Source organism: Felis catus, chromosome X, assembly GCF_018350175.1.
Source record: "Felis catus isolate Fca126 chromosome X, F.catus_Fca126_mat1.0, whole genome shotgun sequence".
In the NCBI taxonomy this organism is placed as follows: domain Eukaryota; kingdom Metazoa; phylum Chordata; class Mammalia; order Carnivora; family Felidae; genus Felis; species Felis catus.
This window is the reverse complement of record NC_058386.1, coordinates 6,671,248-6,699,061: the sequence shown is the minus strand read 5'-3', so window position 1 is coordinate 6,699,061 and position 27,814 is coordinate 6,671,248. Positions and strand designations below refer to the sequence as shown.

Here is a 27,814-nt window from a genome sequence, read left to right as displayed (position 1 = left end):
TCTGATTCCTCTTACAGAGGTACCTAGAACAGGCAAATCTGCAGACACACAAAGTGGAATGGTGGGTGAGGGGCTGCAGCGAGGAACTGGGATTCAGGGTTTAATGGCTCAGAGTTTTGGTTTGGGAAGATGACAAAAGTTACACAACAATGTGAACTTAATAACATTGAGATGAAACTCAAAAATGGTTAAGACAGGGGCGCCTGGGTGGCTCACTGGGTTAAACGTCCCACTCTTTTTTTTTTTTTTTTTTTGATGTTTCTTTTTGAGAGAGAGATAAGAGCGTAAGCAGGGGAGGGGCAGAGAGAGAAGGAGACACAGAATCCAAAGCAGGCTCCAGGCTCTGAGCCGTCAGCACAGAGCCTGATGTGGGGCTCAAACTCATGGACCTCAAGATCATGACCTAAGCTCAAGTCATATGCTTAACCAACTGAACCACCCAGGCGCCCCTAAACATTCAACTCCTGATTTGGGCTCAGGTCATGATCTCACGGTTTGTGAGTTTGAGCCCTGAGACGGGCTCTGCGCTGACAGTGTGGAGACTGCTTGGCATTCTGTCTCTCCCTCTCTCTCTCTGCCCCTCCCCTGTTCGTGCGCTCCCTCTCAAAAATGACGAATAACCTTTAAAAAAAAAAAAAGGATACTTTCCCTCACTCTCTGACTTCCCTTCAATCACACAAGCTCTTTCAAAAAAAAAAAAAAAGGTTAAGATCGTAAATTATACGTCACGTGAATTTCATCACGATAAAAAAGAATCCTTTGTAAATCTGACTTAAATAGGTATTAAGCAAAGCATGACCTTTCCATTATAATCTTTTTGTAGGGGAGTATTTTCATGTTGAAAATAAAATAAAAATCTGCTAAAATAAAAATCCATTAAAAATCTGCTAACTGTGCATACAGAGGTCTTATAAAGGTGGGGAATTTGAAAAATTACATAATTATTCTAAGTAATAAATTCAGAATTCCTCCTGACCATAAAGAAATCACAAATTACACAAATTATTTTCCTTGATAGATTATAAGTTAAATGAAGTTAAACAGATTTGATGCCTATGAATTATACATACGATCATGTTGTCATAACTGTGTTTCTTAATGCAAAGAGAAACATTATTTAGGAATCGCAGTTGTGGCTATAACCTTATTCTTTTCCAAATTTGTAGTTATATTGAGTGTTGGAGTCACGGCAGGAGAGCTAAAAGTGTAACTCCTCACCACGATGCTTCACACCCATGAGCACACTGAGAGTCGTACTATGAAGAAGACAGAGGGCGACAATTTACATATGCACAGTTTGGGGTCATATCCCACACCAGCCAACCTCCATACTATCGATATCTGAGCCAGACAACTCTTTGGTGTGGGAGGGTGGGAGGGAGGCCGTCCCGTGCGCTGGAGGACGTTAACAGCATCCGAGTCCTGCTCTCTAGAGGTCAATATCCCACCCACGCACACCCCAGTCCTGAAAAATATGTCTCCAGACTTTGTCAAGTGTCCCCTGGGGGGCGGGGGGGGGGCACTCTAGTTGACAAGCAGTGTCCTAAACGGAGAGACACTTGGGAACATTAAGGGTTATAGTGGAACCATTAAGAAAAACAACATACTTTGATTTATTACAAGAGACAGAAGAGTTTTGTCAGAAACGAAGGAATTCTTTCATCATTTTGAGGACCTTTCTTAGCCATGTTACACCCAGAATCTAAATCCAAGTTCAAGAGTTTATTCTTGAGTTTAACTCATCAAGAACTTGGGGCGCCTGGGTGGCACAGTCGGTTAAGCGTCCGACTTCAGCCAGGTCACGCTCTCGCGGTCCGGGAGTTCGAGCCCCGCGTCGGGCTCTGGGCTGATGGCTCGGAGCCTGGAGCCTGTTTCCGATTCTGTGTCTCCCTCTCTCTCTGCCCCTCCCCCGTTCATGCTCTGTCTCTCTCTGTCCCAAAAATAAATAAACGTTAAAAAAAAAATTAAAAAAAAAAAAAGAACTTAATTAACGTCCATGTGAGTCAAAATTCCACCATGAAGAAACTCACTAGACTTTCAATCCCTTAGTTGGGAAGACGGCACACTTTTCCCAGTCTGCTTGGGCTTAAGACGAAAGGAATACCCAGCTTCTCACAAGAGAGCAGCTTTCCTGATAACCTGGAGGCAGCGTCTACGCGGCTTGGCGTGTGCGTTCTGGGCATTTGAGAAAGCAGGTGAAGACAAATGTGGTTTGAAAGGAAAGAACACTAAGTGAATCCGAACGGCAGACTGAAAGGCAGAACGGACAGCTGAATCGTGCTATCCAACAGCACCCACCGAGAACGCTTCATCAGCTGGAGACCACACAAGGCAACCGTCCTGCCCAATTATCCACACGGAACTGATACCTTTAAATCAAGAAGCTATGGTTCCCAGGGCACCTGTGAAGCTTTATTGCTTCTGATACAATGGATCAGCAACACCCCACTCTACCCCAGCGCCCCCTAAACCCGCTGAAAGACCCCTCAGGGGCACCACCTTCACCAAGTTGAGTGTGAAAACCCCCATAGGTGGGTTAGTCTGCAACATGGTGCACGGCCCAGGTGACACACACCAGAGGCCCTATCTTGTCCCTACTTCAACGTCCACTTCTAATCTATGCGAACAGGTAACCACCCCTTCAGGCTCCACGGCACCATTTCTCCGAGCCATGGCGCTCTTTGATTACAACTACCTGGGCCACTATGCCCTCCTTAGATTGTCTGAATAAAAAGGAACTGGTGGGAATTGGTCGCCCATCCCATGAGTTAGACCTCAAAAAGGACAGCAATCCGAGAAAAAGGAGAAAGCCCAAGGCAAGCGTTTAGAGTAAGCCCAACACACACACACACACACACACACACACACACTCTCTCTCTCTCTCTCTCTCTCTCTCTCTCTCTCTCTCTCTCTCTCTCTCTCCCTCTCTCTCCAGTGGGCAAACAGAATACAGCCCAAAAGCAAACAGTGAGTACTTCGGGGTCCTCGATCACTTCCAGGCTCTGGACAGGGAGGACGAGTGAGGGAAGGAGACGGGGAGGCAGGAATGCCCACGGAGGGGCAAGCGGGTGGCTCAGTCGGTTAAGCGTCCGACTTCAGCTCAGGTCATGATCTCACGGTCCGTGGGTTCAAGCCCCACATTGGGCTCTGTACTGACAGATTGGAGCCTGCTTCCGATTCTGTGTGTGCGTGTGTGTGTGTGTGTGTGTGTGTGTGTGTGTGTCTCTCTCTCTCTCTCTCTCTCTCTCTCTCTCTCTCTCTCTCTGCCCCTCCCCGGCTCATGCTCTGTCTCTCAAAATCAAACACTAAAAAAAACTTTTTCAAAGGCACGAGCTGTTGACACCCACAACTCGATTGCATTGTCCGGGGCCTGAGGCGGAGTGAACGAAGGCAGTCTCCCAAGGCCAGATGCCGTGTATGTAACACTCTCGACGTGACAGAATTGTACACATGGAGAACCCAGCGGCTGCCAGGCGCTGGAGAGGGTGACATAAAGGAGTATCACGAGGAGCGTTCCCGGCGATGGAACGGTTCCGCGTCTGCGTCAGACTCACCAGCGGCGGCACGCACAGGTGTGAGAACATTCCACGCGCGGTCCACGCAAGCACGCACACGCAAACGCACAAGCGCACGTGACGACTGGTGAGGTCCACGGACAGCGTGCATCTGAGTCAACAGTGCCAATCCCCATTTCCTCCTGTGAGAGCTCAGGAAGATGCAAGGCGGAAGGCGGGGAGAATACTCTGGAACTCACGGTACTGTTTTTCGCAACTTCTTGCCAAGTTGAACGTTAATTCAGAATAGAAGCTTTCTTTTTTTTTTTTTTTTTTAAATTTTTTTTTCCAAAGTTTTTTTATTTTATTTTTGGGACAGAGAGAGACAGAGCATGAACGGGGGAGGGGCAGAGAGAGAGGGAGACACAGAATCGGAAACAGGCTCCAGGCTCTGAGCCATCAGCCCAGAGCCCGACGCGGGGCTCGAACTCACGGACCGTGAGATCGTGACCTGGCTGAAGTCGGACGCTTAACCGACTGCGCCACCCAGGCGCCCCCAGAATAGAAGCTTTCAAGATAACTGTCTGATGGATGAACGGATAAACAAAATGTGGTCCATTCATACAACGGAATAGTACTTGGCTATAAAACGACATGAAGGACAGACACGTGCGACAACACAGGTGAGCGTCGAAAACGGTCTGCTGGGGCGCCTGGGTGGCTCAGTCGGTTGAGCGTCTGTCTGACTTCGGCCCAGGTCATGATCTCTCAGGTTTGTGGGTTTGAGCCCCGCGTCGGGCTGTGTGCGGACAGCTCAGAGCCTGGAGCCTGCTTCCGATTCTGTGTCTCCCTCTCTGTGTGACCCTCCCCCGCTCGCGCGCGCGCTCGCTCTCTCTCTCTCTCTCTCTCTCTCTCTCTCTCTCTCTCTCAAAAATAAATAAAACATTAAAAAAAATTTTTTTAAAGAAAAAGAAAACAGTCCGCTGAGTCAGGAGTCAGACACAAAGAACACACCCCACAGGGCTCTCTTCACACCCAGGAACGCGTGAATGCGCCGACACAGGAAGCAGCCGGCTGCCTGCCAGGGACACGGGGAGGCGGCAACAGCGAGCGACACTGTGACAACAGTCCATGCAAGGCTCCAGCTACAGGCTGTGGTGCTGGGCGCACAACCCCGGGTATACACCGGAAAACTGCGGAACTGCACGCTTTCGGTGAGTCAACGGTCACCTGTGTGGATTCTCTCGCTAAAGTGGTTACCAAAAACTGGCACCATCTGGCACCCAGTAGGTGCTTTTTGAGGTATTTCGTCACAATTTACTGTCCCTTCCTCCCCGTGGGGGTCACCCCTGGTGTTCTTTCAGGCCACAGGGTGTCCCTCTGATACCGATGGGCTCGCATTCCGCACGTGTGTCCAGGCAGATACGAGACGGGAGTTCTACCACTAGAGCAAGTCTCCTCGGAATATTCTGTACGCAGGGGTACGTACAAAGTTCACGGCCTTTCTGTTCCTCCACCACCCCCTCAATTCCACCAGCCTGATCTATCAACTTTCTCCAATGAAAAAAAATAAGAAAAGAAAGCTTTCTTGTTCCTGGCTCTGCCCACAGACTCGGTCCCCCATCCAGAACATACTTCTTCAGTCTGCGTCCAAACTCCACCCGTCACCAAGCCCACCTGGAGTCTCCCCTCCAGGAGGAAGGTCCAGCCTTCCTCGGTGCTCTGGCACATGCCGCTACAATTCCTCAGAATTCGCTCAGCAGGGACTGTCTACACCATCCCAGGGCCACCCGTCCACACCATGCCTTTGTGTCACACCCCCCACTTCATGCACCTGTAATGCTTACCCCCCAGAACAAGACCCATCTCACACCTCTGTGTAGACTCCGCAATACTCCAGAAGGAACAGATCCCAAGCACGGTCCTCCCAGAGGTGAAAGATTTTCATACAAAGCGCGCTGGAAAGGACCGTCTTGACTCCAGCGGGAATTAGGCCTTCTTGTGAACTGGATGCATTACAGGGGCCAAGATGACAGTTCCAGACCCCACAAGGCCCCGTTCTAAGTGACCGGGGATCCTCTCTGCTCTAACGACAGTCCAGGCAGGGCTCAGAATGAAGGAAATCAGCCCCGCGGGGGCCTACGTCACAGGCCAGGCTGCCTCAGAGTGGTGCCCAAGCAAGGATTTTATGGAAAATGCTGGCTGGTCCTCAAGTAGCCCGTCGGTAGCCCGTCATCTTCCAGACACTTTCTGAGAAGAACAAATGAGACTAAGGGAGCCTGTGGCAGACAAAGAGTCAAAAGCCACTGTTTGTTGTAAATCAGCCTTCTAAGGACAACTTAAGTACCTCAAAAGCGTATGCCAGAGAACAGCAGAAACGAGGGTTCTCGCAAAAGCGCACACGTTTTAAAAATGACCTCCATTTCTGTTTCCTAAAATTTCTGACTTCCAGAAGCTAAACAAAAAAAAAGAAGTGTCATACAGACATATTTTTTCTGTGCTGGCAAAATCACCTGTTACAAGAAATCCTGAGACATCACCGTGTTCCAATACTCAGAGCCAGTGCAGTACCGTTTCATTTTTAAGCACAGAAAATATGGAGAGGTGGACAGGATATTTATTACATAATAAGCAATCCATTTTACAATTTCACTTACTCAGAGCCAAATGTAGGCAAATCCCTTCTTCCTTCGAGGGTTTATTTTGAGGCCCGCTTTCTGTCTTCGGTTACCTGTTAATGAAAAATACGCAAAGTAAGGCAAAAGCGTCCACGCAGAGACCGCTCGAGGCCAGCAGGTATGTGAAACAGCGCTCGGCGCCACTCCGGTCTTAGAGACGCATGGGTCTTGTGGGGTGTCCCCAACCTGGCAGTGGAAAGGGGGGAACGTGAGGATGGAACAGCAGGGACAATAAACAAAGCAAATGGACAGCAAGATCATTTCAGATGACAGAACTACAGAAACCCCAGCTGGTGGCGGGACAGAGTCACCAGAGTTCCGGTGGGGCCTGGGGCAGCATTCTTGGAGGAGGGAGCACGTGAGCGCGGGCGAGGGAGGCCAGGCTGCACGCACAGCAAGTGCAAATGTCCTGTGGTGAGAATGATCTTGGCCAAGAGGGAGGAAGTCTGGCGGGCTGGGCACCAGAGGTTAAGTAATAACAGGTCCCAAGTCCCAGAGGGCTCTGCAGCCCATGGAAAGGAAACTGATCTGGGGCGCCTGGGTGGTTCAGTTGATTAAGCATCCAAGGCTCGGTTTCAGCTCAGTTCATGATCTCCTGGTTTGTGAGATCGAGCCCTGCATCAGGCTCTGCACGGGTAGTGTAAAGTCTGCTTACGATTCTCTGCCTTTCTCTCTGCCCCTCCCTCGCTCGTTCTCTCTCTCAAAATAAGACACATTAAAAAAAAAAAAGAAAAAGAAAGAAATTGATCCTACACAAGCTCCACTACACCTTATTCTTCAGCCAGTACCAGGCTTCATGAGAAAAGAAAATCTGACCCTCCTGCTATTTAAAAAACTCTCCGGGGGCTCCTGTCATGCCTAGAACGAACTCCAGAGAAACTCCTGATCAGCAGAGCCGCTCGTGGCTGGCACCGTGCTGGCAGGAAAGATGATCGTGAAACGGAGAGAGTGTGTCGGGTTCGAAGACATTCTGACCTAGAGGACGCGCAAGGGGGAGAGGGGGAAGCATGCATGATGGGGATGGGACAAAAGAACCCAGCATGACTTCCGGGTTCAGGGTTTGGGCCACAACTTGGAAGGCGGTACCATTTCCTGGGACGCAGGACCGAGGAGAGGAAAATGGAGACTTTCTGTGTGTGACGCGATGAAATGCTATTCCGTCTCTCAGTGGACTGTGAACGAGGTAGTTAAGCACACCCGCCCGGGCAAGCAGGAGACATCACAGTTGCAGAGTTAAGTCTGGAACTCATCCCACGACCATGACCTTCAAAACCTATGGGCCTGAATGGGAGTGCCCCAAACAGGGTTTCTCGCCCCGGGCACCGCGGTCATTGTGGGTCAGGTCACTGTTGTTGGGGCTGCTCTGTGCCCTGAGCCGCACGCCTGGACTCCCCGCGTCAGATGCAGGTGGCAATCCACACGCCCCGCCCCCTCTGCTGTGCTAACCCAAGCTGACCCGGCTGTTACCAGGCGTCCCCCCGGAGGGCACAAGTGCCCTGCTGAGAACCACTGGTCTACAGACCCGCAAGGTGTGGATGGAACCCTGACAGAAGGGCTGTCAGTGAGAGAGGAGAGTGCAGAGAACTAGGAGGAAATCTTGGGCGGCGTGGGGTCCCTGGCGTCTAGGGACAGACCGCTCTCAAAAATCACGGAGGGACTAACAAATACCTGCCACTGAGCTGGAGGACAAGGAGGACTGCAGAGGACGGGATGACAAGCAAGCACACTGTCTTGTCTGCCCACGCTCGCCCCATGGAAGAAATCCGGAGAGGCTTCCTGGAGGCAGCAAAATCCCTGCTGGCCCAAGAGGCCAGGCGAGGAGGAAAAGAAAAGGGCTGCAGCTTGAGTGGTGCTGGAGGCAACAGCTGCAGGCCAGAGGGCCTTGGGGTCACAAGCACTCTCGGGGTGCTGGGAAAGCGGATGTGTGTAGCAAGGTGTCAGGATGCCAGAATGGGGCCGCCCTGTCCCGCATGGGGAAGAGGTGGCCACCGGGGTAAGGTGGCTCCGCGGACGGCACACTCCCGGGGGCGGGGGGGGGGGAAGGGGCGACTCCAAAATTCCACACGAGCCACACCGTTCTGCCCAAGCAGGAGCCAGGGGCACCCTGGACGAGCCAACCACTTCTCTTTTCTGTTTTCTCTAAGCTTACAAGCACTCGGGCCCCTGGTGGACGGCGCTCAGAGCCCTTGACTGTGTGAAAATTGCTCACACAACTTGCCAGATGCCTGATCCGTTTTCCTACCCTGTTCTGTCTTCACCCCACAGTATTACTGTGCACACACATTGTACTGAAAGAGGGAGAAGGGGAGTGGGCAAGGAAAGTTGGGGGGGGGGGAAGAAGGGCAGATTTACAGGTCTCACTTTGCTCCTAATTAATTATAAGCAACTCTCCCTGGACCACAGATTCCTCGGCTGTGAAATGAGGGCATTAAATTATTTATGAGGTTTTATCCACATCAAAAAATCTGAGGAACCATTTTCCTGTTGACTTCCTTTGTAAATTCTCAGGGACACTTGCAAAGAACTGAACCAAGAGCGTTGCACAGGGATGCTGGAGGAGGTGGGGGGATGCACAGGGGGGAAGAATGTGTGTGTCTGTCTGTCCCGCAGCCAACTGACCACAGAAATACATCCAAAGGCTGCCATATTGTCCCGAAGTTGCCCTAATGATTAACATTTGCACCCCAGAGAAATTCAAGTTGTGCCATCGGGAAAACAATGCAAAAAATGTCAACTATGTTTTCAGAGGCCACTGAGCATGACAAAGAAGCTGCCATTTCCTCCTGAGCCCTTTCTTTTTTTAGTGAGCCCTGAGTTAACTGGGCCGAGAGCCAGGGGCTAAGCCGGGTGCTGGCAGGAGGAACCAGAGAACTGCGAACACTTCATTTGCTACGGGGTTCAAGTTCTGTGTAACGAAGCTGTTGTTTCCTGCATTACTGATACCGAATAGCATTTTTATGTATTGCCACAAATTCATTCAATAACAGTTTTTAAATCCTTTAAAGCAGTGGTTCTCAAACGGGGCTGTCTCCCATGGGACACTGGGCATTTCTAGTTGTTGAGACCGGAGGAAGAATGTTAGTACCATCTAGTAAAGCACTCGGGATAGCCCTTCTTAGCAAAGAATTATCTGGCTGAAATATCAATCCTGCCAAGGCTGACCACACTAAGATTTCTATAATTTTATAGCAGATACATCCTATATACTTCCATTTTCCAAAGCATTTTTATCCCTTTCAAAATAATGCATGTACACTGTTTTATGTTTTTTTTTAATAACAATCCTCATAATCCACTCCAAATTGGCCTGTTTAAAAAAATTTCTTTATTGGGGGGGGGGAGGGGCAGAGAGAGAGAGAGAGGAGAGACAGAATCTGCTGTCAACACAGAGCCCAATATGGGGCTCAAACTCACGAGATCATGACCTGAGCCTAGATCAAGAATCACATGCTTACCCGACCAAGCCACCCAGGTGCCCCGACATGTACATTGTTTTAAAAAATAAAATACAGGTGAGGCAAAAGGCTCCTCTCTTTACTTCCAAGCTTTTTATAGCGCCATCTATCCCCAATTCTACTTCCCAAAGCAACCACTTTCAAATCTTAGAACTGTTGGAATTACTGGCAGTGATCCTTAGTATGACTTCCCTGTTTCTAAAAGACATGCTTATAATATTTCCTATCAGCCTCAGATAATATTTATTTGATTTTCTCAAATACATATAAGGATTTTGGTTTTTTTAAATCCCCACCCTCAATTCTCTGCTTACCTGCCCACATTTTCCCAATAGTGTCATCGTTTTTGGTTAAATGTGTATTTGACAGATATTACTTTGGCAATGGAATGGGCACTCCCAAACAAGCAGTATGGTATGATTACAATTCCTTTCTTATGCAAACCTTTTGTTTTCCTGGAGTTACTAATTGTGTTTGTTTTTATTTTTAGTTTTCTTTTTTTTTTTTTTTCTTTGTATCCTTTGGTAATTCTTCCAGCACTGTCCACAGTCTTTTAATTCAGTTTTTCACATAATCAAAATTCTTAGATAATCTGTCACCTCTATGTGTTTCCTCCTCAATCATCCCTATATTTCCCAAATACACATCAGACCTTCTGAAATGTCTTGCCTCTGCTCCAGTCTGTAATTGTCAGCATCAGGCCTGCTATATAGACTTCATGCCTTGAAACCATAACAACATCTTGAGAATACACTGTATCTCTGTTTCTAGGATCCCAACTCCCCAGTTTTAGGTTTACTCTCTCATTTTGGCCGGACACATTCTCTAGTAGATTTCAGGGAAACGACATGTAAAAACTAAATGTTACCTATATCCTGAATATGTATAAATATCTTTATTCTACCCTTAATTAACAGCTTGTGAAGAGACGACTTCAAAATTCTTTAAAAAAAGTTTTTAATGTTTGTTTATTTTTTGAGAGAGAGAGAGACAGAGAGAGAGAGAGAGAAGAGGACAGAGTGCAAGCAGGAGAGGAGCAGAGAGAAAGGGAAACACAGAATCCAAAGCAGGCTCCAGGCTCCAAGCTGTCATGACAGCACAGAGTCCGACGCGGGGGCTCAAACCCACAGACCACGAGATCATGACCTGGGACCAAGTCGGGCATGTAACGGACTGAGCCACCCAGGCATCCCATGACTTCAAAATTTGAGTGAACATTATCTGCACAGAATTCTCTGCTCAGGCTCTTTTCTTTCCTCTTTTTTTTTTAATGTTTATTTATTTTTGATAGAGACAGTGAGAGTACGAGTCGGGGAGGGGCCAAGAGACAGGGAGACAGAGGATCCCAAGCAGGTTCTGCGCTGACAGCAGAGAGCCCAATGTAGGGCTGGAACTCACAAACCGTGAGATCATGACCTGAGCTCAAGTCGGACATCTAACCAACTGAGCCACCCAGGTGCCCTGCTCAGTCTCTTTTCTATCTTCCAGTGTTGTCATTAAGAAATCTGATATCATTTTGATTCTAGATCCTTCACATGACTTTTAAATCCAGGATACTGCTTAGATACTGCCTTTACCTCTAATATTCCAAAATGACATGACAATTAGCTTTCCTGTAATAATTTTTTTATGTGCTTAATCTTTAAATTCAAAAAAAATTTTTTTAATGTTTGTTTATTTTTGAGGCAGAGAGAAACAGAGCATGAACAGGAGAGGGTCAGAAAGAGAGGGACACAGAATCTGAAGCAGGCTCCAGGATCTGAGCTGTCAGCACAGAGCCTGATGTGGGGCTCAAACTCACAGACCGTGCGATCATGACCCGAGCTGAAGTTGGAAGCTCAATAGACTGAGCCACTGAGGCACCCCTTTATGTGCTTAATTTTTATTCTCTTTTCTAGTAACCTGGTGTGAAATCGTATTTTTTTTTCCACACTCTCTTCCTTGGAATACCTTTAGGCAAAAATCCGAATAACCATCTCTCGTCTATGTGATAGAACTTTCTGCGCTCTAGCTTCACTGACCAATAAGGTATTCATTAGCTGCATGTAGATACTAAGCACTTGAAATGTTTGGCTAGTGTGTCTGAGGAACTGACATTTAAATTTTATTTAATTTTGGGACACCTGCGTGGGATGCCTGGGGTGGCTCAGTTGGTTAAGCATCCGACTTTGGCTCAGGTCATGATCTCACGGTTCATGGGTTCGAGCCCCTCATCGGGCTCTGTGCTGACAGCTGGAAGCCTGGAGACTGTTCCAATTCTCTGTCTCCCTCTCTCTCTGCCCCTCCCCCCACTCGCATTCTGTCTCTCTCTCTCACAAATAAACATTTAAAAGTTTTTTTTTAAAGTAAGTTTTTTTAAATTTTTAATTAAAGTACAAATAGTCACATGTGGCCAGTGGTTACCATATTAACACAAATCTAAAGACTGTGACAAATGGGGAGATGGGGGGATGACAAAGGAGAAGCAGTCAGTGCCTTCAGCACCAACTCTAAGATGATATTAACCATGAGTTCAGAAGAAGGAACTGAGGGGAGCCGAGGTGGCTCAGTTGGTGAAGCATCCGACTCCTGACTTTGGCTTGAGTCATGAACTCCTGATTCGGGAGTTCGAGCCCTACCTCAGGCTCCACACTGACCGTGCAGAGCCTGCTTGGGATTCTCTCCCCTCCTGTCTCTGCCCACTCCCCCCTCAAAATAAGTAAATAAACTTAAAATAGGAGGAGGTGGAGGAGGAGAAATCGGGTATAATTTCTACATCCTCGCCATTACTATTTTCACTATGAAGTTCCTCATGGTCTCCTTCTTCATGAGAACACAAGCACCCTACACTACTTCTGTACAGGAGGGGGTCTAGGGGACAGAACTAAAGAAGCATACCAGAACATTCTCTGGGCTCTCATTCATTCATTTACTCATTCAACAAATACCACAAACATCACAAACTGTTATCCAGACATTCTATTAACAATGACCATGAGGGGTGCCTGGTTGGCTCAGTTGGATAAACGTCCGACTTCAGCTCAGGTCATGATCTCACGGTTCGTGGGTTCAAGCCCCATGTCAGGCTCTGTGCTGACAGCTCAGAGACCGGAGCCTGCTTGGGATTCTGTGTCTCCCCCTCTCTCTGCCCCTCCCCCCTGATGCTCTGTCTCTCAAAAATGAATAAACGTTAAGAAACATTTAAAAACAACAACACAATGACCACGACAGAAAACAGAACCGCAAAAACCAAAACAAAACCCAAACTGCAAAAGTCCCGAGCACCCAAGACAAACCCAATGAAGCCGTTGCTTCATCTCCATCACTGGGACCCATTTTCTTTACAGCTCAGAGCCCACAATACAGCAGGCCTGTAACAGGTGTGCATTGGAAACGAATTAAGAGTAGGATCCAAACCAAAAGAAAGTCGTTATGGTTTTTCTCAACTCTCAGGAAAAGCGTGTTAGCACTGTGGGGATCGGGAAATAAAGGTTCAGGGAAAATCATTCCTTTTTTATTTAGGGATCAATAGGGAAACACATTTTTTTCCATCTATTCTTTAGTAAGTCATTTAATATCCCTTTGTTCCTGCAAAGCATGACTTTTTATTATGTTGGTAGGGTTTAGAAGTTCAGCGTGAAAGTACCAACTGTTCAAAAAGGAGAAAAACAGACACCAAACTTGATTTCCGTGATTTTCCTTTTCCTTTTTAATCTACTATGATGTTAATAACAAGCCTTTCAGGCTTGTACAACCAACAGAGTCAATGCTTCTCACTCACACTGATGTATCTGGATACATACAGATAGGCACATGCATCATTCACCCACCACCCCACCCCAACAGAGGCAACCATATGCCGCTCACAACAAACGAAAGGCTCTTTCCTGACTCACACTATGATACACCAAGCAGATTTCATACAGAAAGACCCAAATACGGCTTGTCACGTGAAAATCTGATACAAGGTAATGGCATGACTTGACTGGGCTTATAATTATATAATCTATCTAGAATCTAGAGGCAATAGCAACGGAAAAAAACAAACCCACAGCAAATTTTAATAAGCTATCAGTCGTACAATATTTGCTTCTAAGCAATTATTATTTAAATTAGAACGAGCGATTAAATTTCATTTAGTGGCATGAAACTGATCTGATCTTCAGTGAGAGAAAAATAACCACAACATTTAAAGAAGACATATTAAAGTATTAGGAGCACATGATCTTTCTTACTTAGCCAACTGTCAGTCAACAGCCATCTGAATCCCTCCCCACAGACACAATACTAAACTGTATGAAGATAATCTTCAGGTGACTCTACTCAGTTTTTTGTTTATAGAGGGCATCGTGCATCATGAGGTAGGAAAGAATCCACTGAACCTCTTCCTCATCTCCCAAAGTACTGTCTCCACATTTTGCAGTGAGCACTGAGCATAATTTTAAACGTAATTGTCAAGCGCGTTATCTGTTCCTGAAATTATGATTAAAAGTTTCCGAACATCATACGGCCCTAGTGATCACATTTCAGTTTCTATCATTTGCAAACACCTGCTATCTCCCACTCACCTGGAAAGGTCAATCGTACTGTCTTCAATTTCAGTTAACAATGCTGCAAGCAAATCCCTTTTGTAAAACAATTACGTTCAATTATTTGCTTACATACATACTCCAAAATCTGGGACACCAGTGTCCATGATCTGCTCATTTAAGAACTAAGTATTAAAACACACACACATCCACACATCTGTTTCTGGTCACCAAGCATCGTCCTTTAAGTGTTACCTCCGTACTCAGGAGATCAGGAAGATGCCCTACATAAAAATTCACATCAAATCAAGACTAAAAAACCCCAACACTCTTACACAAACATACTGGAGTTTCACTATAATGAAAGAAGGTGGGGGCGCCTGGGTGGCTCAGTTGGTTAAGCTTCTGACTCTTGAACTCAGCTCAGGTCATGATCTCACGGTTCGTGAATCGTGGGATCACACGGGGCCTGCTTAGGATTCTTGTTCTTTCTTTCTGACCCTCCCCCACACTCACATGCACACACTCTCTCTCAAAAGAAATAAATGAACGTTTAAGGAAAAAGAAGAAAAAAGCTGAACAACTCTTGTAAAGGTAAACCCCCAAATACCCAACTTTCTAATCCCCATAGAAATCCCCAACTTTCTATGCCCCTTTGGAAACAGATGCCTTCAAAATGATTTTTAAGCCCGAGACTTTTCCAAAAATTGATTTTTTTTTAAGTTTTTATTTATTTGAGGAATCTCTACACCCAACACGGGGCTCAGACTCATGATCCTGAGATGGAGAGTCACATGCTAGCCAGGCGGCCAGCTGGACGGCCCTGGAATTTTTAAGTGTCAAATTCAACAGCTGGGAGGAGAGGCCGTTGGGAATTCTGTTGTGGTTTACACTGTGGGTCACTCCTGCCCCCAGCATTTAGACCAGAGGTTTTCTATTGGGGGTGATTATGCCCTCCCCCAAGAGACACTGGCGATGGGCAGAGACATTTTAGGTTGCTGCAACGGGGGAAGAAGGGTTCCTGGCACGTAGTAGGTAGAGACCAGGGGCGCTGTTACACATCCTACAACGTACAGGTCAGTCCCTACGACAACCACCTCAAAAGAACACCACGCCCCCAGCTTCTGCCCGGGCTGTGTGCAAGCCCTCCTAACTGGTTTCACACTCCCCAGCTTTGCACCCTTTGAAAGAACCGTACGTCCAAGTCCAAGTACTGCATCACGGCTAACGTCTCTGCGTCACTCGTGCATGTTACCCTCTCGGCAAGCTCTCCCTGGAACCCAAGCCTGGTCCTCAGACGTGTGTCCTCCAGGCGCACTCCTGTGCTTCCACACCGACAAGTGAGCCAGGCGATTACCAGCACGGACACTGGGGCCAGAGGGCTCCGCGAGAACCGCCCGGCTCCCTGTGCCAGCTGCGTGCATATCCTGGGGTTGGGCATCCTTGCACCCCAGGTCCTCTTCTGCGCGAGGTGCGTAAGTGAGCCCTCATGATGACGTCAGGGGTACACGCCGCCCTTCATACACGAGGAGAGCAGAGAACCCTCCCTGGCACACAGCGGAAACTAGGCAAGTGTCGGCCAAAACTGCCCTTGTCATCGTAGTCCATGCATGATGCAATGAGCTCACAGCCTTGTCACGAAGCAGACGTGTGGCCGCAGATGACGACCCGGGAGTCACGCTAAGATACACGGCGTGGCCCCTGACCTGTGGGAGACCGTCGGCACTAGCAGTGACTAACGGAGGGCAGCCGAGGCACTGAGCTGATCCCAACAAGTTATTCCAAGCTTTCCTTCTCGTAAATCGAGAAACACAAATTATCCCTGTGCTAATTCTTAAATTTTTTTTTAATGTTTTATTTATTTCTGAGAGAGAGACAGAGACAGAGTATGAGCAGGGGAGGGGCAGAGAGAGAGGGAGATTAGAATCGGAAGCAGGCTCCAGGCTCCGAGCCGTCAGCACAGAGCCCGATGCGGGGCTCGAACTCACAGACCGCGAGATCATGACCTGAGCCGAAGTCGGACGCTCAACCGACTGAGCCACCCAGGCGCCCCCGTGCTAATTCTTTATACCTGTTTAGTGGCAGACATTGAAGAACTTTTACTTCCATAACCTCATTTTCACTTCCTGCTTTTCGACAAAAGTTATGGAGCACATCCGGGGCCCCAAGGTCCTGTTTTCAATGGAGTTTAGAGGAAACCGCTGCACCTTGCTGCCAGAGATAGAAAAAGAATTTCCGCTCCGTTCGAGGTAACTTCAAGCCGGAGAATTTGTTTTTTTAAATGGTGTGAGTTTTTTCCCAGGACGATCGAGTGATTCCAGAGTGCTGCTAATTGTTACGAATCTTTGTTTCATAAAGTGATTTTACAGAAGTTTAATTTTCAGACTTGAAAGACCTAGAAAGCTTTACCTCGGGTCCGCTGGCCAGCTGCTTTTGACCGAGCCTCCCTCACACTAAATTTAGAAATATGCTCTGCCCGATGCATTTCAGCGGGAAGCAGCCAGATTAAAATAAGATGCTACTAACACATGAGAATTCAAAAGCTGTCGTGAGCCAACAACCTCCAAGAAACCACACTGCTCTCATTCACTGAAATACTTAGTAATTCTCCACCCGGAGAAAGAAAAACACTTGAAGTGGGTTCCAAATACACACAATGGCAAAACTAAAATAATTAACTGGGGGAAATCAGGGCAAACGGAAGGTAATGGCGCGAAGAATGAGCTAGAGCTGACAGATGAGGACGTAGGCAAAGCCTACCCGCAGACACAAGTTTACATCGGTTGCACGGAGCTAAAATCGGTTTCTGGAGTTTCCCAGACATCTATTCAAAGAAACAAGTATGAGTAGATATTTGTATCCCAAAAATGAAGCATGTGCACAATTTCTCCCATGGGCCCCCGAGAAGAAGGAACGCGTGCACTCCGTGCAACTCTATTCTCAGTCAGTGGGGTCCAGGAGACGTTTCATCGGGCTGCTTCTTAAAATAATTCTCAATGGGATCTAATCGCACGACACCGAAGCACAGGGAGATAAATAAATCAAGTCTGAGGGGGTACAAACAACATGGTGGTGGTGTGCACGTCTCCGCGCAGCCCGCACGACTCCAAGGACACGTTTTAGACGCGCTCCAAGTCCCAACTGGGCTGCAGGTCCCCTGAGGTCACAGCAACGCACTACGGTATATACCGAACACATTTCAATGCCAAAAAACATGCCATTTGTATCGTATTGTGATTTTGTTGTTGTAGTTTGTTTTAGAGACTGCAAACGGGGGATGGGGTGGAGAGAGAGAGGGAGAGGGAGAGGGAGAGGGAGAGAGAGAGAGAGAGGGAGAGAGAGAGAGAGAGGGAGAGAGAGAGAGAGAGGGAGAGGGAGAGAGAGAGAGAGAGAGAGAGAGAGAGAGAGCGAGCAAGCAGGCTCCACACTCAGTCCAGAGCCCCACACAGGGCTCTATCCCACAACCCGGGATCACCTACAACCTGAGCCGAAATCAAGAGTCGTACGCTCAACTGCCTGCACCACCAGGTGCCCCTGTATGATAACATCATTTTTAACACTTGCTTGGTAACCCCCTGTATAGACAAATGTTTTCTCCGCTGCATTCAACTTGTTATTTTAAGCAATGCCTAATAAAATAAGTAATTTTTAGGCGTGAAAAAATTTCGAGGGCCAACTTGGGGACAAAGAGAAAGCTACGCTCTCATTACCTAATATTCAGGGAAGAAACACCCAACGGGAAGACTGCATCGTGGCAGCATGTCGGTGACACCCTGAGATGGCGTGCCCTCCCGGCCATCACGGTAGGGTCTGTAGGAATGTGCAGAACACAGCACACAGGAGAAAACTGACAACAGCCCGGAAACCGTGCCTGAATGAGTGTGTATGAACGCACTTCCAGGCTTGCTGGGAAACAATTACAAACCATCTGGCATTAAAACTTTCCCCCGGGGGGGCCCGGGTGGCTCAGCCGGTGAAGCGTCCAACCCTTGGGTGGCTCAGGTCATGATCTCACGGTTCATGAGATCAAGCCCCCCGGGTCGGACTCTGTGCTGACAGCGTCGCCCACTAGGGATTCTCTCTCTCCCTCTCTCTGCCCCTCCCGCATCACACTCTCTCAAAATAAACAAACCTTTTTTAAAAAACACACCTTTTTCACAAATTTGAATTGAGAATTTCAGGACAAACTTAATGTGCTAACTATGACTCATTTCAAGACATCAACATATCCACTTGTCTTTGGCTTGAGAGGATTCTGGCTGATGCCTGTTGTTCAAGGTCATGAAGAACAGTGCTGCCTTTCGCTCTCAAAAGTGTCCCGATGGGGACAAGAAATTATAGGACGACTCTAGATATTAGAGACAAGTCAGCATCTGAGATTGCCTAGGATCTGGAATGACAAACTAGGAACTTGGTCAAGGTCCTAGACACAAGTTTCTGTAGAAAGAAGCAGGGAGTCTTTAAACCTGGAGCTTCTGGGGCGCCCGGGTGGCTCAGTCGGTTAAGCGTCCAACTTCGGCTCAGGTCATGATCTCTCACGGTTCGTGGGTTTGAACCCCACAAGGGGCTCCATGCTGACAGCTCAGAGCCTAGAGCCTGCTTCAGATTCTGTGTCTCCCTCTCGCTCTCTGCCCCTCCCCCACTCATGTTCTTTCTTCTCTCTCAAAAATAAACAAACACTAAAAAAAAAAACCTGGAGGTTCTAACATGGCGAAGTGTGTAGGAAGGGCCCTTGCTTAGAACGTGAATCGTCAAAGGAAGGTTCCTCCACCTGCTATCTTGACGTAATAACGCCAACAAACATAATGACATTTCATCCTCCCCGCTCCTCGGGGACATCTGGCACTACTGTTCGCCTGTCACCAGCTACACACAGGCCACACACCCAGGTGAGTGGGTCCAGAACAACTGAGCTGGACCGTAAACCCTACCGAGGGCAGGAACTGCATCTGTCTTTATTTCTTCAGGACCTGGCAAACAATAGTCGCTCAATAAATACGTGCCGAATGAGTCGACCTCTTTCTGTTTCATAACCCCTCTCTCTCAGACTGTTTCTCTGGTTTATCACCTCATCCATGAAACACTTTCCCAGCGCTCTGTTCTTGAATCTTTTTCCTCTAGCTCTGCTCCCCTATAACACCATCTCCCGACGGCGGCCCTCTTTGTAGGTAATCCTGAAGCTCTGTTTCGAGGCCGTATTTGCTCCGCCTGCCTCCTATCTCCACGTGGATCCCTGCCCAGCACCTGAAGGTCACTATTTCAAATGCAATCTTCACTTTCTTCCCAGACTCGCATTACTATGTCTTTTTATGCACCAAATGTTACCCTGCACCCCCAGGCCCAAACTCTGCTGCTCCCATCTTGGCCCCATTCCTTTCTCTCTGCCACCCCCTCCCCACATTCCCTCAATCAGATGCCAAGGCCTATCATTTCGACCCCATAAGCCTCTAACACTGCATCTCTCCATGTTCACTGCCACTCCCCTACATGGTACCTGGCTTCTGAAGGATTGCATACAGCTTCCCTTCTCCTGATCTCTCCCCCTGCAAATCCAGAAAACTGCAGGAATCTTCCTAAAGCAGAGATCCGGTGGACCTCATTACCAGGTCCAGAGTACCGTGCTCCAGAAAACAAACCCAAGGTCATTATATGGCCTGCCGGAAGCGCTCGTCCCTACACAGCGAGAAAAGCAGGGGGCAGGGCTGATAATACCATCAGGAATAAATTATCACAATACCGTAAGCAGACAACCTGTGCTGAGCAGAGTAACACCCCTCCCCGCCCAAGCTGTGCACATCCTCCTGTCTACTACCTGTGAACACATCCGGTTGCACAACGTGGGCGAATAAACGTGACGGATGGAATTCGGGTTACCGATCTGACCTTAAAAAAGAAGTGGCGGGGGCGCCTGGGTGGCGCAGTCGGTTGAGCGTCTGACTTCAGCCAGGTCATGATCTCGCGGTCCGGGAGTTCGAGCCCCGCGTCGGGCTCTGGGCTGATGGCTCAGAGCCTGGAGCCTGTTTCCGATTCTGTGTCTCCCTCTCTCTCTGCCCCTCCCCTGTTCATGCTCTGTCTCTTTCTGTCCCAAAAATAAATAAATAAACGTTGGAAAAATAAAAATAAAAAAAATAAAAAAATAAAAAAAAAGGTGACGAACACACCCAAAGTTATCAGGGGACCCCTTTAAATGGGGCTGCAAAACAACCCGTGTCAGAGTGACGCCACGTGAGAAAACTTCAGCTATTTGCTGACTTTGAAGACGAAGGAAGGAGTTATGAGCCAAGGATTGCAGGCAGCCTCGAGAAGTGGGGAAGGCAATCACAAAACAAAGCAAAACAAAGATTTTCCTCTAGGAGCTGCAGAAAACAAAGCGGCCCTGTGGATTTCTCCATTTTTGTCCAGTGAGACCCACTTTGGACTTGTGACCTCCAGAGCTGTAATACATTTGTGTTGTTTTAAGCCACCGAGCTTGTGGTCACCTGTCGCAGCAGCGATCAGAAACTCACACACCCTTTTTCTTGCCGTTGAGTTCCCACCGTGCTCAGTCATACCATTTTAGGGCCCTCAGCACCCTGTTTTAGAAACAGTAGACTATATTCCCTGTAATCACCGCAAGGGATAGCTTGAGGTCTGCGGGTTTACATTACAAGCAAGCACGGTCTCTACAGCGCCTCCCACAGGACGCTGCAGAGCCAACCAACCGCGGTGCTGTCGTCCTCCCTCCGTTAGAGCTTCCTGGCTGAAAACCTGCCTTCCTGCCAAACTTCAGCCTGTCCCTGAACTACCCAAGCGACTCTTCCAGGGCATCCTAATCTCTAGAAGCCGTGAACACATTAGGTTACGTGACATGGGCAAATGAAGGCTGCCGATGGAATTTGGAAGCACAGAACAAGGGTTCATTAACCCAGAAACGAGCTTCCCTACATCTGGGGACTTACCTCCCCGGACAAGTGGCACAAAACCAGGACTCACTCAGCACTCATCCTTTGGGTCCAAGCCCTGTCTCCGCAGTCCCTGGGCAAGCAGAGCCCCACAATCCTTTTTGTGTTGGAAATCACTTGTTAATCCCTTTTTGTCTCATCCATGCAGAACCACCTTTAGGACAGACTTAATACAATGCACAGATGCATACGTCCGGTTTGCACGTATGCACAGATGCATACGTGTTTTTTTTTAATTATTTTTTTTAATTAAAAAAATTATCTTTAACATTCATTTATTTTGGAGAGAGACAGACAGAGCCTGAGCAGGGGAGGGGCAGAGAGAGAGGGAGACACAGAATCAATCAGAAGCAGGCTCCAGGCTCTCAGCTGTCAGCACAGAGCCAGACATGGGGCTTGAACTTACGAACCGTGAGATCATGACCTGAGCCCAAGTCGGATGCTCAATCCACTGAGCCCCCCAGGCACCCCTTAGCTTCTTTCTTTAAGGGGTTTGTGGACTCTAAGGCAGGTAATGAAAATCCCTAATTTCCTAAGTACTCAACAGGTGACACTTGTGGGCATTATAACAGAGGTTCAGAAATTTCTTTGCAAAATGATAACAAGTGTTGGTGAGGATATGGAGAAACTGGAATGCTCACCCATCATGGGTAGGAATGTAAAACAGTGCAGCCACTCTGGAAAACCATCTGGCAGTTCCTTGAAAAGTGAAACACAGAATTCACATGGCCAAGCAATTCCACTCTTAGGAATATGCCCAAGAAAAGTGAAAACATAGGTGCATACAAAAGCCTGTATACAAATCTTCAAGGCAGCTTATTTTTAATAGTCAAAAAGGGGAAAGAGCCCACATGTCCATCAAATGACAAGTGGATAAGCAAAATGTGGTCCGTGCCTAATAAGAGAGTATCTTCAACAATAAAAAAAAAGCACAATACTGACTCATGCTACACCACGGATGAACTCTGAAAAGCATCATACTAAACAAAAGGAATCAGACACAAAATACACATACTGTACGACTCCATTTATTTGAAATGTCCAGAAGAGACAAATCCATAGATACACAAAGATAAAGGGTTGCTAGGTCCTGGCAGGGAGGGGAAGACGCACTGTTGGTGGACACAGGGTGTCTTTTAGGGCCGATAAATGTTCTGAAACTGCACTGTGATAATACCTGCGTGACTGTGCATTTACTAAAAATCACTGAATTGTACATCTCTAGCAGGTGAATGTTGTAAACGATGCCTCAGTAAAGCTGTTTTTCTAAAAAAAAAAAAAAAAAAAAAGCCTTAAGATCCTTGAAGCAAAGATTACCTATGATTGTGTGTATAAACACTAAACAAAATGTACTGTTACGCTGTTACTGTATGATCAAAAAACTAGAGCAATTTCCAATTAAAAAAAAAAACGGAAACTTCATTTGCTCTGATAAAAAGGATTTTATACTTTAAATAAGTACATTTCCTCTAGCGTCAAAAGCATAATTGCACAATCTAGCTTGGTAAGAGGCATATAGAAGGCCTTTCTAATTCAAATTATGCCTGAACAATAAATTTTATTGAATCGAGTCACATTTATACATAACATAATTTTCAGCTGCTTTGCGATGAAAATCAAAATACATAAAACGCCTCTTGTGGCAGTCACAACAGAACCCAGAAGATGAAACTCACTAGAATATCTGCTTATTAGGAGTCAAGAATACTAACACCTGAAACCCTAGTTGAAGTGGATTTTAAATTCAATATAAGTGGATTTTAAATTCACTAAGTGGATTACAAAATTCAATTTTCTGGGGCGCCTGGGTGGCGCAGTCGGTTAAGCGTCCGACTTCAGCCAGGTCACGATCTCGCGGTCCGTGAGTTCGAGCCCCGCGTCGGGCTCTGGGCTGATGGCTCAGAGCCTGGAGCCTGTTTCCGATTCTGTGTCTCCCTCTCTCTCTGCCCCTCCCCCGTTCATGCTCTGTCTCTCTCTGTCCCAAAAATAAATAAAAAACGCTGAAAAAAAAAAAAAATTAAAAAAAAAAAAAAAAAAAAAAAAAAAACAAAATTCAATTTTCTGTTGTGACACATGACGAAGCTTCAAGAATGACAGTGAAATATATTTTTAAAACTGCCCAGTAGCTAATGAACCTGTTGTAGAGCTTTTCTTCCAGACAAGCGTGAACTTCAGCATTGTTAAAAAGATGTCTGTAGGGGCGCCTGGGTGGTGCAGTCGGTTAAGCGTCTGACTTCACAGGTCACGATCTCGCGGTCCGTGAGTTCGAGCCCCGCGTCGGGCTCTGGGCTGATGGCTCAGAGCCTGGAGCCTGCTTCCGATTCTGTGTCTCCCTCTCTCTCTGCCCCTCCCCCATTCATGCTCTGTCTCTCTCTGTCCCCAAAATAAATAAACATTAAAAAAAAAAAAGATGGGGCGCCTGGGTGGCGCAGTCGGTTAAGCGTCCGACCTCAGCCAGGTCACAATCTTGCGGTCCGTGAGTTCGAGCCCCGCATCAGGCTCTGGGCTGATGGCTCGGAGCCTGGAGCCTGTTTCCAATTCTGTGTCTCCCTCTCTCTCTGCCCCCAAAATAAATGAAAAACGTTGAAAAAAAAATTAAAAAAAAAAAAGATGTCTGTAACTCACCCGCTTTAATTTCAGCTTTTTCTGTGGAGTATACTCTTCTTTTTCAGGCTGAACCCTCACTATAAAATCAGAATTTTGTAGGATTATTGTTTGCCCAGGTTCTTGAAAAGAACCTGTCCAGGGGCACCTGGGTGGTTCGGTCGATTGAGTGTCCAACTCTTGGTATCGGCTCAGGTCACGATCTCATGGTTTGCGGGATCGAGCCCTGCGCCAAGCTCTGCACAGAGAGCAAAGCCTGCTTGGGATTCTCTCTCTCCTTCTCTCTGTTCCTCCCACACTTGGGCGAGCCCTCTCTTTCAAAACAAACAAACAAATAAATAAATAAAAGAACATGTTCAGATGTGGTCCACGACGGTAGGGTCAATGAGAAGGACAACAAACAGGTGACCCATCTCACTGCCAGGCTGTGTTCTCACTGAAAGAGGAGGAAGAGGCCATCGAGCAGAAGTCCTGGACCCTGATCTTTTGTCCATTTCTTACATGGACCCCCTGGTCCCAGTACACCCAACTCCGGACTGTTAACACCTCTGGTTTATGCATGGTGTTGGTTTCCTATGGCTGTTGTAACAAATTAGCATCAACTTAGCTGCTTCAAGCTACCCAGATCTGTTCTCTGGGTTCTGGAGGCCAGATGTCTGGAGCGGGTCAGAGGGGCAGAGCCTCCTTCTGAGGCTCCAGGGCAGAGTCCGTTTCCTCAGCGTGTCCGGCGTCTGGAGGCCGCCGGCATCCCGTGGCCCGTGGGCCCCCATGCCTCCGGCCTCTGCTCCAGCGCACTCCCTCCCCTCTCGGATTCTGAGCCTCCTGCTTCTCTCCTCCTCCACGTGGAGGCGTCTCAGTGGCGACTGTGGCCCACGCAACCAGAAAACCTCCCCATCTCAAGATCCCGGAGACACGCTCACGGCTTCCAGGACTAGGACTGGACACCTTCCGAGGGCCACTGCTCTGCCTGCCACCACGATCGAGGGCCACCTTAAGAAACGGGAAGAGCACCCAGAGTCGCCGCAGCATGACAGAAGCACGTGGTGATGGCAGGGGCAAGAGCGGCTGGAGACGGGAGTGCTATTTTTAGGACTCTGACCAGTAGTGAGAACCGCTCTTTGGTAGGGGACTGTGGTCGAGGGGGTGGGCACGTGTGAGCTCTGCCTGGCACACTTCACAGTTTAGGCTGGCCTGATATCAGGAACCAGAGGTGGGCGCAAACCCGGCCAGCTCCAGCTCCCACGAGCTTGACCTCAGAAGGCACCAAACACTTACTGACACCTCATTCGTTTATTCCCCACACGCACTGCTCTCCCCCAATCAGGGATACATGGACTGGGGCCGGATGGTTTTCCCAAGACCGCAGACCCACCCAGCAGGAAGGCTGGCACCTCAATTCTAGACCGCTCCCTCTTCAGTGAACGCCACCGCCATTTTCCTCAAAGCTCAGCTCAGTCCCCAAACACCTCCCGCCCCCTTTGCCCTAAAACACCCAAACCAGAAATGTCGTATCTCGAAGGCAGGATAAACGCGACCGCGACATTTACAGACCCAGACGGAGGCCTATCTGAGGACCCCTGGACAAGCAAGGCCAAGGTACGCACCACGTGGGCAGGGGCCCCGCCTCGTCCCGGACACCACACACCTCATCTCCTCCCTCATCTAAGGGCCCGGCACCCACATGTCCAGCAGGTCCTTACCCGGTGCCCAGTGACGTCCACACCTTCCCTGCAGCTCTGATCCCTGCAATGGAGCCTCTGGTACTTATCTGCCCCTCCGACCAGATCTGAGGGTCTCACGTGACTCTCCGACCGGATCTGAGGGTCTCACCTGCCCCTCCGACCAAATCTGATGGTCTCACGTACCTCTCTGACCAGATGTGAGGGTCTCATCTGCACCTCCGACCCGATCTGAGGGTCTCACCTGCCCCTCCGACCAAATCTGATGGTCTCACGTGCCTCTCCGACCAGATGTGAGGGTCTCCTCCACACCTCCAACCCAATCTGAGGGTCTCACCCGCCCCTCTGACCAGATCTGAGGGTCTCACCTGTCCCTCCGACTAGATCTGATCACCTGCCCCTCCAACCAAATCTGATGGTCTCACGTGCCTCTCCGACCAGATGTGAGGGTCTCACCCGCCCCTCCGACCGGATCTGAGGGTCTCACCCGCCCCTCCGACTAGATCTGATCATCTGCCCCTCCAACCAAATCTGATGGTCTCACCCGCCCCTCCGACCGGATCTGAGGGTCTCACCCGCCCCTCCGACCAGTTCTGAGGGTCTCACCCGCCCCTCCGACCGGATCTGAGGGTCTCAAGGGGGAAAACTACGCTCCACAACTCCAGTGCCTGCTGAGCACCTGGCCTACTGTGCTCGCGAAGTGTCTGTGCCGTGAATCCGTCGTTCTCTGCTCTGTGACCTCCATATGCAACGCTGAACATGGAGAGAGATCCTATACACTCTCCACCAACATCCCGGAACACACGTGTTTCCCAAAACGACCATGTGCCCACACAATTCTTCCTCCACATTGATAGGGGGCTGTGTGTCCGCATCAGAGTCCTTTACCACTGCACCCATCTCGGCTTTTGTACCGGGAAGCTCAGGTCGTGAAGCTGTAAAGGGAATACTCACAACATAATCTACTTATTTGCGCAGAAGAAAACCGTTGAGATGTGCCACCCTAAAAATCAGAACATTGTAAACTACGTCTTGAAAGTATGAAATCCACTCTACTTTGCACCCTTGAGCAGGACAGAAGACGCCCTCGGGTCTTCACGTCACTGTCACTGACATCACCAACATATATGTGCCAATGCCCAGGAGGTTACAATACCCTGGGCAAGTGTTGGGGATCAATCTTAAAGCCGGATTCCAGGGCACACGTCCCACGGCCTACGTCGTGTGTACAGTGAGCAGCGTTCTGTGTGTGCACGCACACATGTGTATGCATATGTGTGTCTACACACACACATATATGTACTATCTTACATTTAAAAACTCACAAGATGAGACTCTAAGACATTCATTAGCCCAGAATGCTTACACTTTGACACTACGTACATTTGGGGCCAGGCCATTCTTTGTGGTGCGGGCTATCCTGTGTCCTATAGGACGGCGGCAACATCCCTGGTCACACCCCGCTACGTGCCAGGAACATTCCCCTCCCCCCCTTCGAACTATGACAACCAAAACTATCCCCAGACAATGCCACATGCTCCCTGGGGGACACAGCTGCCGCGGGCTGAGAATCGCCAGTCTAAACCACCAAAACGTCCCCAGACAGAACGTGGCCTGACATTATTTAAGGCATACAGTCCTTGGAACAAGAGCAGTGTGCTTTCCCAGATTACGATGACTCACAGCCAGAATCATCCGCTCTGAGAGGTCTTACGAACGCGATACATTCTGCATCATGCTTTTCCGACCTACATTCCATCAAAATGACCAAATGATAAGCTCTCACAAAAAACAATCTGTGTTTTTCCAAGCAAAAAAAAAAAAAAAAAAAAAAAAAAAAGAAGAAGAAAGAAAAAAGTCCGTATTTTACCAAGGGGATTTTGAAGAGTCTAACAAAAACCGAAATTGCTTCCTTTCATTAGCTTTCCACCAAAGCCCGCAATCAGGGAGAGCGCTCGGGAGGTGGTCCTGCATTAACCCAGATTCCATCTTCCCCGCACTTGACCGACATTCTTCTAGGTTACATAAACATTGCCTCTAAATTACTGTTTATTTTCGTTCGGCTTGTGGACAAAGAATCAAATGGAGTGCTGGAAACAGAGTCTACATCAAAGCTCTCATTTTCTCCTTTCCACGGCGACTCCAAAAAGGATTTTCACGCTCGCGTCCGTCTGCCTCTTTCTCCCTCCAGCGATGGCCCAGAACCCGGGGGCAGGGCCCTGGACAACGATTTCTGGGAGCCCAGAGCCGCAGCCCCTTTGACAGGGACTGAGATCAGAAGGGACGGGTCGCTCAGTGACTGCTGGGACGGCCACACCAGGCTGGGCACGGGAAGGGTGCCCAGGCTGGGCACCAGGCTGGGCGAGGGAAGGGGCCGTGGCCGTCCCCTCTGCCCTGCCTTCCGAGAAAGCCGTCTGATCTGTGTGTGCCATCGTCCCGGCCGCTCTGCCCCACG

The 27,814-nt window shown here is 48.4% G+C and overlaps 1 protein-coding gene across 4 annotated transcripts in view; it reads right to left on the bottom strand.

Annotated features, from left to right (window-relative positions):
* TBL1X (transducin beta like 1 X-linked) overlaps nt 1–27,814 on the bottom strand; it is a 238,206-nt gene that overhangs the window by 143,012 nt on the left and 67,380 nt on the right. For all 4 annotated transcript variants that reach the window (XM_045050432.1, XM_023249356.2, XM_023249354.2 and 1 more), the window contains one exon: nt 6,152–6,225. The gene's annotated coding sequence lies outside the window, so the exon portion shown is untranslated. The remainder of the gene's footprint in view (nt 1–6,151; nt 6,226–27,814) is intronic.